Consider the following 14505-nt stretch of genomic DNA (forward strand, 5'->3'; position numbering starts at 1 on the left):
TCAAATTTTGCCCAGTTTGATCGTTCATCAGCACCTCATGTGCAGTCAAATGAGGGATTGCACATGATTATCCAATGTCATGCTTATCCGGTGGCCTACTTAACAAGGGCATGATTATCCAATGTCATGCTTATCCGGTGGCCTACTTAACAAGGGCATGGGAAAAGCCCTTTGTTCACAAAAGTACTCGCATGCCAAAATCATCTTAGCCAAACTGTAAACACTATTTATTCACTTATTGTGCTAAACACACATCAGATGAATAAACCCCCCATGTTGAGCTGGTTGCTCATAACATACTGAATTTTACAGCACTATATTTATATGCTGAGCTTAGCTTGTAGTTAATACTATCTTTTCCACACTAATTGAAACTGCAGCACCGTAGAGAAAGGAATTTTACAGCACTATATTTATATGCTGAGCTTAGCTTGTAGTTAATACCATCTTTTCCACACTAATTGAAACTGCAGCACCGTAGAGAAAGGATAAGCGAGCGCTTGAAGATTTTACAACAGCTTGTTCCGAATGGATCCAAGGTGGGTTTCATAGTCATTAATTCAGCTGATTGATGCTCTACTTAAAATGATTTGCTTAATCATCTGAGCAGTGAATGTGTCATCACTCTCTGTAAGTCGTGTGCAGGTGGATCTCGTGACTATGCTAGAAAATGCAATAAATTATGTGAAGTTTCTTCAGCTTCAGGTCAAGGTAGGCAGCTAATGTTGGACAAAATCCGAGCACTTCACTTTTCTAAGTTAACTTCAACGTCTATAATTGTATAATCTAGCTTTTCAATTGACGCAATGTATATTAACCAGTAATTTCTTCATCTACTTATTGCTACCAGGTTCTCACTAACGATGAATATTGGCCAGATTCTCAGAAGCTCAACCAGCCCCACGCGATTAATTTGCTAGACCCTATCATGTAAAGGTGAAACATAATTCATTAAATGGCAATAAAACAGGAAACGTTGCCAAAACGAACAGCAAACCTCTTTAATCAGGCTGCTAATTAGCTTGATTTGAAGATAATTTCTACGTCTAACACAGCGAGAAGGTGGTTGAGGAGTTTATGTTTGGTAATTTTGATGTATCCACACGTGGAAAGTTTGGAGTGGTCCAAATGTGCACGTGTTTATCTGGCGAAGGTCTGACTCAATAACTTCATTTATAACTTCATTTATTTGAATGAGTAGTGGACATCAGCCCTCGAATTTGAAGGGCAAACCCATTGACTTTGAAGGGCCACCCCACAATTTCATTTGTAGGAGCAACCCCATACTTTCATTTGTAGGATCATTTTAGAGCCGCGTCCCAGGGGCTGCAGGTTTTGTAGGACTCTGAAGTGGTGTAAAAATAGTTAGGGAAGCCCTACTAATACTTCAATATTTGCAAGTTTTAGCAGTGCTTCAGTAATTTCACTGAGCTTCACCAATGAGAACATTTTTAGAAAAATTTAAAAAAAATCTTCTTAATTCTCGCTGATGCAGACACTCAATACCTTCTTGGGTGGGACGCTACCCTCCCCCCTCCACACTTTGCAGAGCCCTCCCCCCACAAGCACTGAAAACATTGTATTATTTTTCATTTTTATTTTAAGAGCCTTTCTTTTGACGGGAAGAGCTCTGCAACTTTCAAAATCTCTAGGTCTAGTGCACATAATGTCATTTTACAAAGCAAGAAGCACAAAATTGTTCTAGGTATTGTATATCAACTAATTAATAAGTTTTAATTTTTACTCATTACAGTTCCCTATTCTTTGAATTACTTTTGCACACTATTTTTTTTTCTTTTTAAAAAAAATTGACTAATTCAAAAGCTGCACAACTAATTCCTAGTCGATGAGAAAACTCTTCTTAGGGCCCCCCACAGAAACCTGCAGGCAACATTACAAGAGAGATTCATTCGAGTTAGCCTACAAAGTTTGAACCCATAACCTGCATATCAACCAATCACCTTAATATCTGAAGTACCGGCCACTCTTTTTTTTCACATTAGCATGCTATTCATACATGAGAAACAAGCATGAGAGAGACAGAGTGTGTGTTAAGGAGAGAGAACAAACGAGGGACAGAAACCATTTAGGACGGATTGTCAACATTATTATCACCTTTGTATAGCACTACCTTTGGGAAGAAATAGAAATCTGATGCAATATACCTACTGACCTCACTCCACTAATTGATACACTGAGGTTTAACCTTAGATAGCACTATCAAGCACCCACCTGCCCCTCCCTCTTCCTCTAATGCTGCGCACCCCCGCCCTCCTCCTTAGCACAAAATCTCTGCGCACAGGCTCACCAAACGTCCATGGCCAAGTTGAAATAAAAATTAAAGAACTATTGAAAATACGTGTCTCAAAAAACCTCTATCACACATGGAAGGCTAGCTAGTGCATAGCAAAATAGATTTTGCTGCTGGTTTTGGGGCTTATACTGCATCATGAAGAGGAAAGGTAGGAAAAAGAAGCAGCATTGAGAAGGGTGGTCTTAATTATAAGCCCCTGCAAGCCTAGATCAGGGCATGTCGACACCTGTGATCCTCAATTCCGGGCTAGAGATGAGAGCACTTCTTTTAGTCGCACCTTGCAAAAGGTTTAAGTATCAAATGTGGGAATTTTGTTCTTGCTGGGGTAGCCAGTTGAGCGCCCAAGATTTATAGCCGTGCCTGCTCCAGGCCGCCCACATGCAGGCCGACGAGCCCAGTTGGGTGTTTGCGAGCAATCAGGTAGTTCAGTACCAGGCTGATCCCTTTTGTATGGATAGCTAGCTCATTATGGGCACATAAACAGAACCCTTCGCTCCCCAACATAAATCACAACATATTTTGCATTCAAGGCTTTCCAACAAACACAAGGAGTTGATCTAGCAGCCTCTCGAATCAGCAGGGATTGATCACCTTTTGTATTTGAACGAACTATAATTCATTGTACATAATACAAGCATTAGCAGTAGGACTGTTAGTTTGCGTGTGCGCGCGCGCACGCGCACGCTTGTCTTCCAGTGACATCTATCTAGTAGTTAACACTTTCACAGCACACGTAGTCTCAGAGTTGGTATCAGAGAACCTAAGATACTTGCAAACTCTTCCCATGATAGATCCAAGGAACGATAGAGTCTGGTATCTTGCTAACCTAAAGATTGAGTCATTGAGAGATCAAGAGCAGTGCTAACAGTGAGTACCTCTATTCAGCATTGTATATATTTCATGTTAGATTAGGTCATCTCTCTATTGTGTATTGAGCATGAAGAAGAAACAGTTTGGCACGTGGGTTTAAGTCTCTAATTAGGCATAAACACACTTTCCCAAGCACCCATGTTACACAAAAGGACAATGAATCGGTGCATGCCTATGTTACAAATTTATGGAAGATTTACTTGGAGGTCTCACCATTTATGCACATTAGCGAGCTTGAAAAGAAGAGAAAATTTGAGTCCGGATTGCAACTTGGTCTATGGTCATACTATCGGAATTTCATAAGACATTTTGCTTGGATTGCCTCATCATTGCATGAGCAAAGAAGAAAGCAATGTTCAAATGGATAATGGATAAGAGGGATGCATATCTCCATCTGAAGAAACCGCCATTTGCACGATGCGGAGATTTCTTTGGGCATCTATGAGAAAGAGTTTTTGGTTGTAATTCATACATTACCTTCTTGCGGCTGATTTCAAAGTGTAAACACACCACCAAAGTCTAAGGTACTTTCTTACACAATCTAAACTCTCAGAGAAGCACATGAGGATGACAAACTTCCTCTCCATGTTTCATTTTCAGATTGCACACACTCCAAAGAAGATTTCATATGTGGCTAGTAGTTTCAATTGCATCTCATGGGGACCTATTTGCCATGCAAGATTTGTATCATAGAGAAGCACACTTTCCAAGTTTATGGACTGATTTGATGGCTGGTCATGCAAATGCTTCATATGTGATCAAATATGGCTATCTCATGAAGGATAGTTGTCTATGTAATCTCGTTCGCTGCTCCGCAGCGAAATTTTGTTACTGGGCAGCACTGTTAATAGCGAAATTTCGTTGCTCTACAACATTTATAGCAACGAAATTTCGCTACTGAAGCAGTGTCTTTAGCAGCAAAATTTTGCTACTATACTGTGATTTCGTTGCTGAACAACGAAAATAGCAGCAAAATTATGCTGCTATTTTCGTTGCATAAAATTCTAGAGAGTTGTTGGATGCTGAATTCTAAAAATACATGTCACATACACACAGAAAATGATATATGGTTTTAAAAAAACATCCATTAAAACCCTTGGAGCCATGTTTTGAGAGCAAAAAAAAAGATAGTTGAAAACTTTTGAGAAGCGAAACAATGTCAAGATCATGAATCTATCCCATCTTGTAATAAATCCATGTGTTACTTCATCAATGTCTATATCTAGTGGAAGCTCCATGAAAAGATGGGGTTCCATATCAATATCAATATAACTATCTATCATGATCCATGAAGCATTGTCAGGATTGATTAGTGACTCATCATCTTCTTCCGACGATTGATGTTCCTCATGCTCTTCATTGGCCCCATCCAAAATGTTTTCTTCATCGTCTTCTTCTAATGAGCCGATTTAAGGTAGTACTTGCACCTCATCTAGAGATTCGGCCTCCACATCTTGATCTTGAAAGATATGTTTTGAACGAGGGGAAACTTGTATAACATACCACCACTTTAGATCAATTCAATCAGCGTGAAACACAACCTAATATCACAAAAGCAAAAGGGTTACACTTTTATTATACTACATCAAGATTTAATTTGGGATTGGTTGGGTTACTAACCTGTTGACAATGTTAAGGTAGTACGAAGGTATCTTTCTCATCATTCCAAAACTTGGTGGAATCAATTTGAAAGAACCCATTTGGATGTTTATTCACAGTTGCTTGAGCACCTCTATATATCACCTTGAACCATTTGACATCAAAGATGAATAGACTAAATGCTCTAAATCCAACCTCAAGAATATCTTGCATAGTTTCACAATACTCAAGATTGTCCTCTATGACATTGGTACCATGTCTACTGGCTCAACTTTCTTGCTCAAAAGTTGCCATCACACCACAATCAAATGTGTTTCTTTTAGAATCCACACGCTCTATGTGAAAGTGCCTTCTCTTTGACCATATTGCATTATATAGTTTGTACTAACATTAAACAAAAGCACAACCTTTAATATAGTGCATTAAACAAGGTATACACATGAGATAGAGATGAAGAATGTACTTAACTTGAGGGTCCTATCCTCTTGCATACTCATGCTCTTCTCTTGTGATCATCTCTCCATTTTGCGATGCCATCGATATTGCCATACGAAGCCATTCTATATTGATCACATTTGGTAGAGATCCAAGCTAGGCGGGAATGGCAAGCGTCTATTTGCTCTTCTCTCATCCTTTCATCTATTGATTGCATCCTTGTATCTCCCAATCCATTTCTCCATGATGGGATTATTTAGAATGCAGAATGTATTCACCTTGTGGTGTAATGATTCATCCAGTCTTCATTGCCTTCCTTTTCCCTGAGGCACATTAGTGATTAGTTGGCCATCCTCCTCATTGCTCCACAATCGTGGCATGGAAGGATCTATGCAAGATAGATGTTTTGAGATATACACACGAGACTCTTGCATTAACCATCCCACTGCCATGCTCACAAAGTCCTTTAAGGTTTTCATGAACCTTTCAAGAAAAAACATCCATTGAACATGAATAACACCACACAATGCCACTTCATCAACCAAATGCACCACAAGATAAAATTGGCTAGTGAGAATTGTTCTAGGAAAGTTATCCTCGATCATACACATTGCCTCAATAGCATTGAGATGAGCCATCTCAATGGATGTAGGATCTATCTCCTTTAAGGATATGTACCTACATACATAGCAATTATGTGTACTATTTACCACCAATACATAACTTGTGAGCGCATGAGAATTCCAAATAAGCAATATAACTTAGTGAATTGAAGAGAAGATTCATACCTCACCAACATTAGAAATTTTTTGGACCCAAAAAGGGCCTCCTAAGGATTCTTAATTTTAAGTGATTAGAGCTTAAAAAGTTAGGCTTAACAGAGACAAAGGCTATGATGACCCCTATTTTTTGCCTTGCCACATCAGCCATACCCCCCTAGTTTCACTTTTTAAAGGGAATATTCTCATACTCTCTCTTACTTTTTGACTTTTCTCATACTTTATCTCTTACTTTTTGAATTTTTCTATCTTCACTCTCTACAAATTGAATCTTTCTTGTCAGTTTGAAATCTCTTTCCTCATTAACTCCCACCATATCTCCCTTCCACATCAGCAAAACATTCTTGTATTTAGGTGGGGCCCAAAAAGTGAAAATTTTTAATTTTTCATTTTTTTACATTTTGAGGTGGAAAACACACCCCACAATTTTGCGATCTCATGGATGTAGTGGTTTTTGACAGTTAGTTATGGATGTACTGGCTCCTGATAGGCTTTTGATGTGACCCTTGAATTACAAGCTTTTTGGAGGGAAAAAAATATTTTCATCATACATATTGGTTGGGTGGATCCCAAAAATTATTTTTTAAAATTTTTTCTCATAAATGCAATTTATTGATGAAAAAATCCATGTTAGTATATTTGTATATCAAAAATATCATTTTCTACTCAGAAAAATAGATTTGTGTTAAACCTCCAATAACAAACCTCCAACAGCAAAGTTTTAACAGTCTCTCTCTCTCTCTCTCTCTCTCTCTCTCCCTCTGAGGATTTCTCTGCTTTAGCTTCTTCCTTTGCTTAGGTATGGAGTCTTTGCAAGCTATGTGTGTAGCCCCTTGTGAAGCTAGAAAACGGAAGGTTGATTTACACATTCGTATTCCTGAAGAGTATGGCAGCTCTTAAAAAACCCATCCTACTGATGCACAATCTGTCCAAGCTCGTAGGATAGCTAAGGAGAAAAATGTAGATCTTTGGGTTGACATTAAGAGCAAACCCTCCTTTCCGCGATTTATCATCTTTTATGCAATTTGTTGGTGAAGGAGAGCTTGGCTTGTTAGGATACTGCAGAAGATTGACTATAAGTGGAGCTTGGCAAACCCATATTCTCCACTCTAATTGCAAGCATCATAATTCACCCTTTTACAATGTCAAGAAGGACTTAAAACATCATCAGATAAAATGAAAGAGATCCTCACGCAGAGAATGTGGAGAAGGATGCAAAGATTCAAAGGCTAGAGGAACTTATCAAACGACTCAAAGCAACACCAAATGGTGCTCGTGAATGCAAAAAGACATTGACTGGTATAGAATCTCTTGCGTTTAAAGTTGGAGCACAGAAGAAAAGGATTCGTACAAAAAGGAAGTAACATAAACTTTCATTATGCACGTAGTGATTTAAACAAAATAATCATGATTTGTGTTCTGCCAGGAATTTTATGCAAGAGGTGTGTGGTTCTAACGAAGAGGGATGGAAGGATTTGGTCAAAGACAAGGATATTCTCTCAATTATTACTGACACTCATCATCCTAAAATACACCAAGCTGTTGTCAGCAATGTGGTAAGCGAGATTACCACCTCCATCGATTCTTCATCAATTCAACATGCTTGTGATGCGGCTGGAATCAGCATGAAAGGGTAACAAGCAATCCATCATGTTGTAAAAGATGCATTTCTAAGATAAGGGATCACTGGCACTTTATTTCCTACACTCAAGGTGATTCACAATGTCAAGCATATCAATAAATGATGATGTACAGCGAGCTATAGGATAGTTTTATCACGTTGAGGGCACACTAACATTAGACACACGGTCGAGCAGAAAGAAAAGCAAGACAACAAGTACAAAATTTCACTATGATGTTTACAATAACATCTTTGTTCATATTGAGAGACTACAACAAGCTATGGTGAAGTTCTATGGTCTTTCACCAAAAGGTGAAAACTTGCAATTACTACTATTCATATTTTTCAGTATAAAATGAAGATGATTATTTTGTTTTGAATATTGTAAATTACCGTTTATTTGCAGTTTTGGGGAGCACACTTTCATTTGTGCTCAAGCTAGATGAGTGCCAAATTGTGAAAGATCGGAAGCTAGAACATATGAGCATTACGCTCATGAATGATGCCATGATATGTGCATGGGAAAAGACTACCAAAACAAGTTTTAGTGTGCAATCTGAGAAAGAGGTCTAGTGGCTTGGTGCATTTGAGATACCGAAGAAGGAGATACATGAAGTATTGACATGGATGTTTGAAAGGACTCCCTGGATAACAGATGTAATCTAAAAGCAAATTGATGGTCAACTTTTAGATGTAGAAAACATAGGAAAGTTCAAGGTGGATTGGCATCTTGGGGGAGATTTGAAGATAATTAAATGCATGATAGGTTGTGCTCAAGGCGCGACATCAAGATGGCCTTATCCATACTGCAATGCTCAGATTGATATTCCTAGGTAGAAAAAGACAAATGAAAAAGGTATGTAGAAGGTTGGTTCTATTGGGAAGGATGCCTCAAAAGGTCCTAAGAGGAAGATGCAAATTGCAGCCCCATCATTAATTTTCCACTAAAGAATATTCACTTTTGCACACTTCATGGATTCATGAGAATCTTTGATTAATTGCTTAAGTGCCATATCGATTATGCATTCACAATGCCTACATAAGAGAGGAAAGTTGTAGCCCTTGGTAAATTAGAGCATCTTTTGAATTCTTTGGGTTGCCATGGCGAAAACGTGAAAATTGAAGTGAATAAGCAGGCCTCTGGTATGTCATACGAGGTTGCTCAAAAGGTCTCCATGACGGGAGCAAAGGCAAGGAGATTTTTGGAGAAGCCAGCAAACATAGAGAATTCAAAGAAGTCTTGGGGACTCTGGAGAGACCTGTGTGCAATCACCACAAATGTAGATTGTCCAATGCCATCTCTTGTAAATATGCGCAAATAGCTTTGGATAAATTTCAATAACATGGTTCGCATTATGAATCAAAGTAGCACAACTGCCCAAGAACAAGCATCATTCCAACAACATATCGTAGAATTCACCAAAAGTGTGGTAGGTGCTTAGGGAGAGAGTAAAGTAACACACTATATGGTAAGTTGTACAATAAAAAAATAAACTGGTGTTTTAACCTGGACTTTTTCTAATTAAATTCTATTGTCGCGTGTATAGCACAGTTTATGCACACGGCGCGTATTTCATGAACAAGTATGGATCGCTCGACATGTGGAGTACCCAAGGGATGGAGAAATCACATTATAAAGCAAGAGGGGTTTATTTTAAAAATACAAGACATGGAGGTGGAGCTTGTGCAGGAGACACATACAAACTATCTACAAGAGATGTTCAATTGGTTTTATCACACAACCTTTGGAAGGGTGTTGGTTAGGGAGTGGGTCCAACAATCAAAGCTTGTGCAAGAGGCACACAAGGCTGCAAAAAGTCATGCTCGGCTTGAATGGTTGCATACCAATGCTCCCTATAGGCATGGTGCTTTGGCGTGCACGAATGAGGAGACAAGGGAGGTGTTGGGTTGTGCATGCACCAGCTCAAATCTAGATGTAATAAGGCTAAGAAAATAAGTTTAGTTTGGTTTTTTTTCCCCTTAAAAAAAACTATTAATAGTTCCTTCACTCACTTCATTTTCATTTCACTTTTTTAGAGAGCTTAAGCTCAAGATCTACGTAGGCACCCACGTACGGACACTAGCACATCACCACATTAGCACAGTAGGCATAGTCCACAACCAACTATAGCAATTGGAAGAATAAACTATGCATAGAAAAAAATGGAAGTTAGTATATGATCTTACAAATTATGTACCACAAAGAGAAAATGAATAAGCGAATATTTATATACTTATAATATCTTGTGCCAATCATGTGTCTTAAGGCCATATAATTGTCCTCTCCTTTCTTTTTGGTATTTGTGAAGGCACCCTTCATGAATGTATTACTCCCGTTAGTGTACAAAAAGAGGCAATCACACTTTTCACCTTATTGTGCTCCTTCTTGGTTAATATCCATGGTGCCTTTGGTAGGACTATTTTGCCACTCTCACTTTCAATTGGCCATGCACTTTGAAGGCGTCCAATGTTAAAAAAAAGTCATCCCTTACACTCTTTGTATCTCTTTTACCAATTAAATGGTCCCAAATATTTGTTGTCACATTCTTGAAGATATGCATGGGATCTAAGAGATGATTGATCTTCATGTCACACTCTTTTACCAATTAAATGGTCCCAAATATTTGTTGTCACATTCTTGAAGATATGCATGGGATCTAAGAGATGATTGATCTTCATGTCACACTAATATGGAAGTCGAAAGAAGATTGAGTGTCTAGACATCCCATTTGGTGGTGGATTGGGAGTGCTTCTCCATGCCTCAAACCAATTTCTACCTCTCATCTTACAAGTGGTGAGACATCATGTGGCACATACTTGGGATGAAGGAGGAAGAAATCGATGATGTTTGTCATACACCACCTTCTTAAGTGTAGAGGGTCTTTCCAAAACAAGTGATGGTCCACAAATCGGACATGCATGATGTCCGGAGGTTGCCAAACCTATTTTAAAATTGAGATGATTGAGATAGAGATATAAACTTAAATTTTAACGGCTAAAGCCTTATGCATATAAGGTTCAAGTAGGTACCTGAGTACTCCGAGAACTCGGGATAGTCATGCATTGTCCAAAGTAAAACTCCTTTCACCTCCACCTCACGCCTATTTATTGGCCTTGAAATGTCATGTACTTTGATACCTCGCCATAGTGTCTCAAGCTCCTCAATGAAAGGCTCGAGGTACACATCCATGTTTGCTACCTTATACTTGCTTGGTACAAGGAGAGCAAGCATGATATGACCTTTCTTGATTGCCACCCATGGAGGGAGGTTGTAATTCACTAATACGATAGGCCAAGTAGACCATGATGTGGACTTGAAGCCAAATGGGTTAACACCATCCATGCCCAAGCCAAGACGTAAGTGACAAGGCTCATCTTTAAACTCTAGCCATTCATTCTCCACATGTTGCCATGTTGGTGAATCAACTATGATCATTATGATGCCATCGGTCGAGTGATGAGTAGCATGCCACGTCATGAGTTCTACAATCCCCTTACATTTAGACATGTGTTGGATGCGAGGAATGATAGGGAAGTGTCTCAAAACCTTTCGGGAAACTTTATCTCCTTGCAAATCATCCCTATAGTGGCTCTCCCCACATTGTAGACATTGTGTTGCATCTTTATTAACCCCTCTAAATAGCATGTAATCATTGGGACATGCATGTATTTTTGTGTAATCCATACCTAGCATAGGGAGCATTTTACGACACCCATCTCGTGAGTTCAGTAATAGATTTTGAGGAGGAAGAATATTTTTGAGAGCCTATAACATAGGGTAAGAAATCATATGTCAAAATATTAGCAAGGAGAGTATACAGAACATGAAATACTTTGTATTTGAGAGAATAGAATGAGGCGGTCTTACCGAAGAAGACTTGTGACACTTGCATCACTCCATCCATAAGTTATTTGCGAGTTCAATAGCTCCAAGTTTACTCACAGTGTGGAATACAAACATCCCTCATACAAAGGGGTGCTTGCCTCTCTATGCAAGGTTTCCTCCTCTTGTGACATTGGAGCTTGCTCACTATCATCTATGACTTCCCGTCCAAAGAAGTAATTCACCATGTCGTCCATGATGAGATTCTCTTCCTCCTCATGTGGCAATGGTGGAGGCACCTCATTCATTGGTTAGGGAAGATGAGTCTCAGCCGCCATGCTTTCCATATGAAGCCTTGCCACCTTTCGCACTCTACCCGACGCACTCTACCCGATGTCACCGAATGATGTGGCATGTTACCTAGAACTCTCCTATGGTTCTCCTCCATGTCATCATCTGCACTTAGTCGTGCCACTGCCTCGTGAAGAACATATTTTCGGACATGCTCATCGATCACACACACATCAAATTTTTTCTCTTAATCATGCCTTGGATCCAACTTCCGCCACTTGATGATCACTGTCAGACATCTTTAACCTGGCCAAAACTGATTTAGTGTTCATACAAAACACACAACAACATCCAGTACTGTAAACACAAAATTACCCAGGCTTTCGCTCTGCTAGACAGCCAACCACGACAGTGTTTTTTCGCTGCATAGCAGCGAAAATTTGCTGCTCACCAGTGAAGCTAGCAGCAAAATTTCATTGCTCTCAGTAGTGACTTGCGAGCTGTGACTCCCACCTCAATCATCGCCGACGAGTGTTAATACCTACCTACTTCCCTTATCCTGCACATGCACAACCTACGCCTGTAGCCCGAGTATTCCTCCCACCACACCTCTTCTCTCAAGGATTTTGCATCGATCAAGTCTCTGTCTCCAAGGTAAGCCATTTCTTGCTTTCTTCAAGGTTTCATGGTTTTGTTCAATCTTTGTCTTCTTCCAAGCTTTCATGGTGGAAAGCTTGGACATAGCTTTATGAGAGCTTTTCTCCCTTCCCCTCTCTCCTTTTCTCCCTTCCCCTCTCTTTCCTCTCCCTTTTCCTAACCCTAGCCTAATGCATAGAGCTCTAAAAGAGAGCTTTGACGGAGAGCTCTCCATCAAAGCTTTCTATTAAGCATCCTATGCATAGAGCTAGGGTTTAGGCTTAACATAAACTAGTTTTTCCATTCACTTATGCATTAAGAGTAGGGTTTAGGGTACTCACCTCTTTTTTCTCTTGTTCTTCTTGCTTACTAATGTGTTAATGAGAACTAACTTTTTTATTTATTATGTTTCTTTTTTGTAGGATTATTCACGTGAGAAAGATTTTGGGCATAGCCTCTCATATGGTAGGCCCTCTTTCTTCATTTTGGTTTATGCTTCTTGTCTTTGTGTTTTTTCACACTTGGGTGCGGGGGATTTTTTGTCGGGCTAAGAGAACAACTACCAAGGGTTCTGGCCATGCAGCGGTTCATATGAGCCCTCTTTGTTTATGCTTCTTCTACATACACTATGCATAGCCTATGCATGGTTTATGCATAGCCTATGCATAGGCTATGCATGGCGTATACATAGGCTATGCATAAGGTATGCATACGCTATCCATAGGCTATGCATGGCGTATGGTTTAGACTATGCATACGTTTGGTTTAGGTCAAGAGATATGGGCATTGTTATATGCCATCTAGAATGCTGCTTGTCAGGTTAGGAGCGGTTATCATGAGTAGGTGGTTATAGTGGAGGGGGAGCCCTCGATCTTCTCACTATACTTCTCTTATAAAAGAGGAAGTTCCTTTAGCTTTAATAGTGGGGAGCGTGTGGAAAGTCCTTAGAAGTTCCTTTAGCTTTAATAGTGGGGAGCGTGTGGAAAGTCCTTAGAAGCTATCATCCAAAAGGGATATTGTCCACCCTACTTGTCTAAGCAGTATTGTAGGAGGTCGTAACAATGTCCTAATATCACATGTTGTATTTTTTGTCTAAGCTTGTGTTGTTATTTTCTCTTGGTTGGCTTGACATTGTCGAGGTAAGTGGCCTTATTCATTCAACCTCATATTTATTGCCCCCTTGGGTGCCACGTTTAGAAAATGGACTTATTCATAGAGATATGGGGCATTGTTATATGCCATCTAGAATGCTGCTTATGTCAAGTTAGCAGTGGTTTATCAGCGAGTAGGTGGTTATAGTGGAGGGGGAGCTCTCGATCTTCTCACTATCCTTTTCTTGTAAAAGAGGAGTTGCCTTTGGCTTTAATAGTGGGGAGCGTGTAGAAAGACCTTAGAAGCTATCATCCGAAAGGGGCACTGTCCACCCTGCTTGTCTAAGTAGTATTGTAGGAGGTCTTAACAATGTTCTAATATCACATGTTGTATTATTTGTCTAAGATTTAAGTATGGCTTGGATTAGAGCAATCGTGTTTTATTCCCATGTGTGTATGTAGCAGCAATGTCGATCGACCCGTCTCACAAGACCCCGATGTGGCCAATCCATTATAAATGAACAATATGGCAATATGGGCAGCAAGCTTGGTTTCAGTTTACACAGACACAGGTATGGTTCCATCAAACCTTTTCACATACACAAAGTTAATCTTTTATGCATTCTATAAGTCTTATATTTTAATCTTATATGCAGGCAACGGGCTTACAGTCGGCTGGCCAATCAACGACATGGGGGCAAACTACTCCACTTGGCCCTCAGTCGGGATGACAGACCACACCTTTGATAGGCGTGGGGCCAAGTGGTGCAGGCCCATCACAATATGGTTGTGAGATGAGCCTAGACCACCTTCCTCTACTAGACCACCCTCACTCCCTCATGTCCATCTTCACCCCATGATGATGACGACGTAGTAGGGAGTCTGGGGGGTAGTAGACGTGCTAGTAGGGGGGGAGTAGGCTACTTTTGCTTTGGCAAAAGCAGCACTAGGTCTCCCAATGCATCTCTCAAACAGGGGGGATCTTCATCTACACATTATGAGCCATCCCCTAGGAGACCCTTTCCACCGTTTGATCCATGCCTCCT

At 39.9% G+C, this 14505-nt stretch overlaps 1 long non-coding RNA gene across 1 annotated transcript; it reads left to right on the top strand.

Annotated features, from left to right (window-relative positions):
- Window positions 1-472: 472 nt before the first annotated feature.
- LOC147641754 (uncharacterized) lies at window positions 473-1053 on the top strand. Its single transcript, XR_015268812.1, has 3 exons — window positions 473-539; window positions 646-711; window positions 851-1053. It is a non-coding gene; the product is annotated as an uncharacterized LOC147641754 (long non-coding RNA).
- Window positions 1054-14505: the final 13452 nt, after the last annotated feature.

The sequence above is a fragment of the Cibotium barometz genome, chromosome 1 (assembly GCF_041138505.1).
Source record: "Cibotium barometz isolate CiBa-2024 chromosome 1, ASM4113850v1, whole genome shotgun sequence".
Taxonomy (NCBI): domain Eukaryota; kingdom Viridiplantae; phylum Streptophyta; class Polypodiopsida; order Cyatheales; family Cibotiaceae; genus Cibotium; species Cibotium barometz.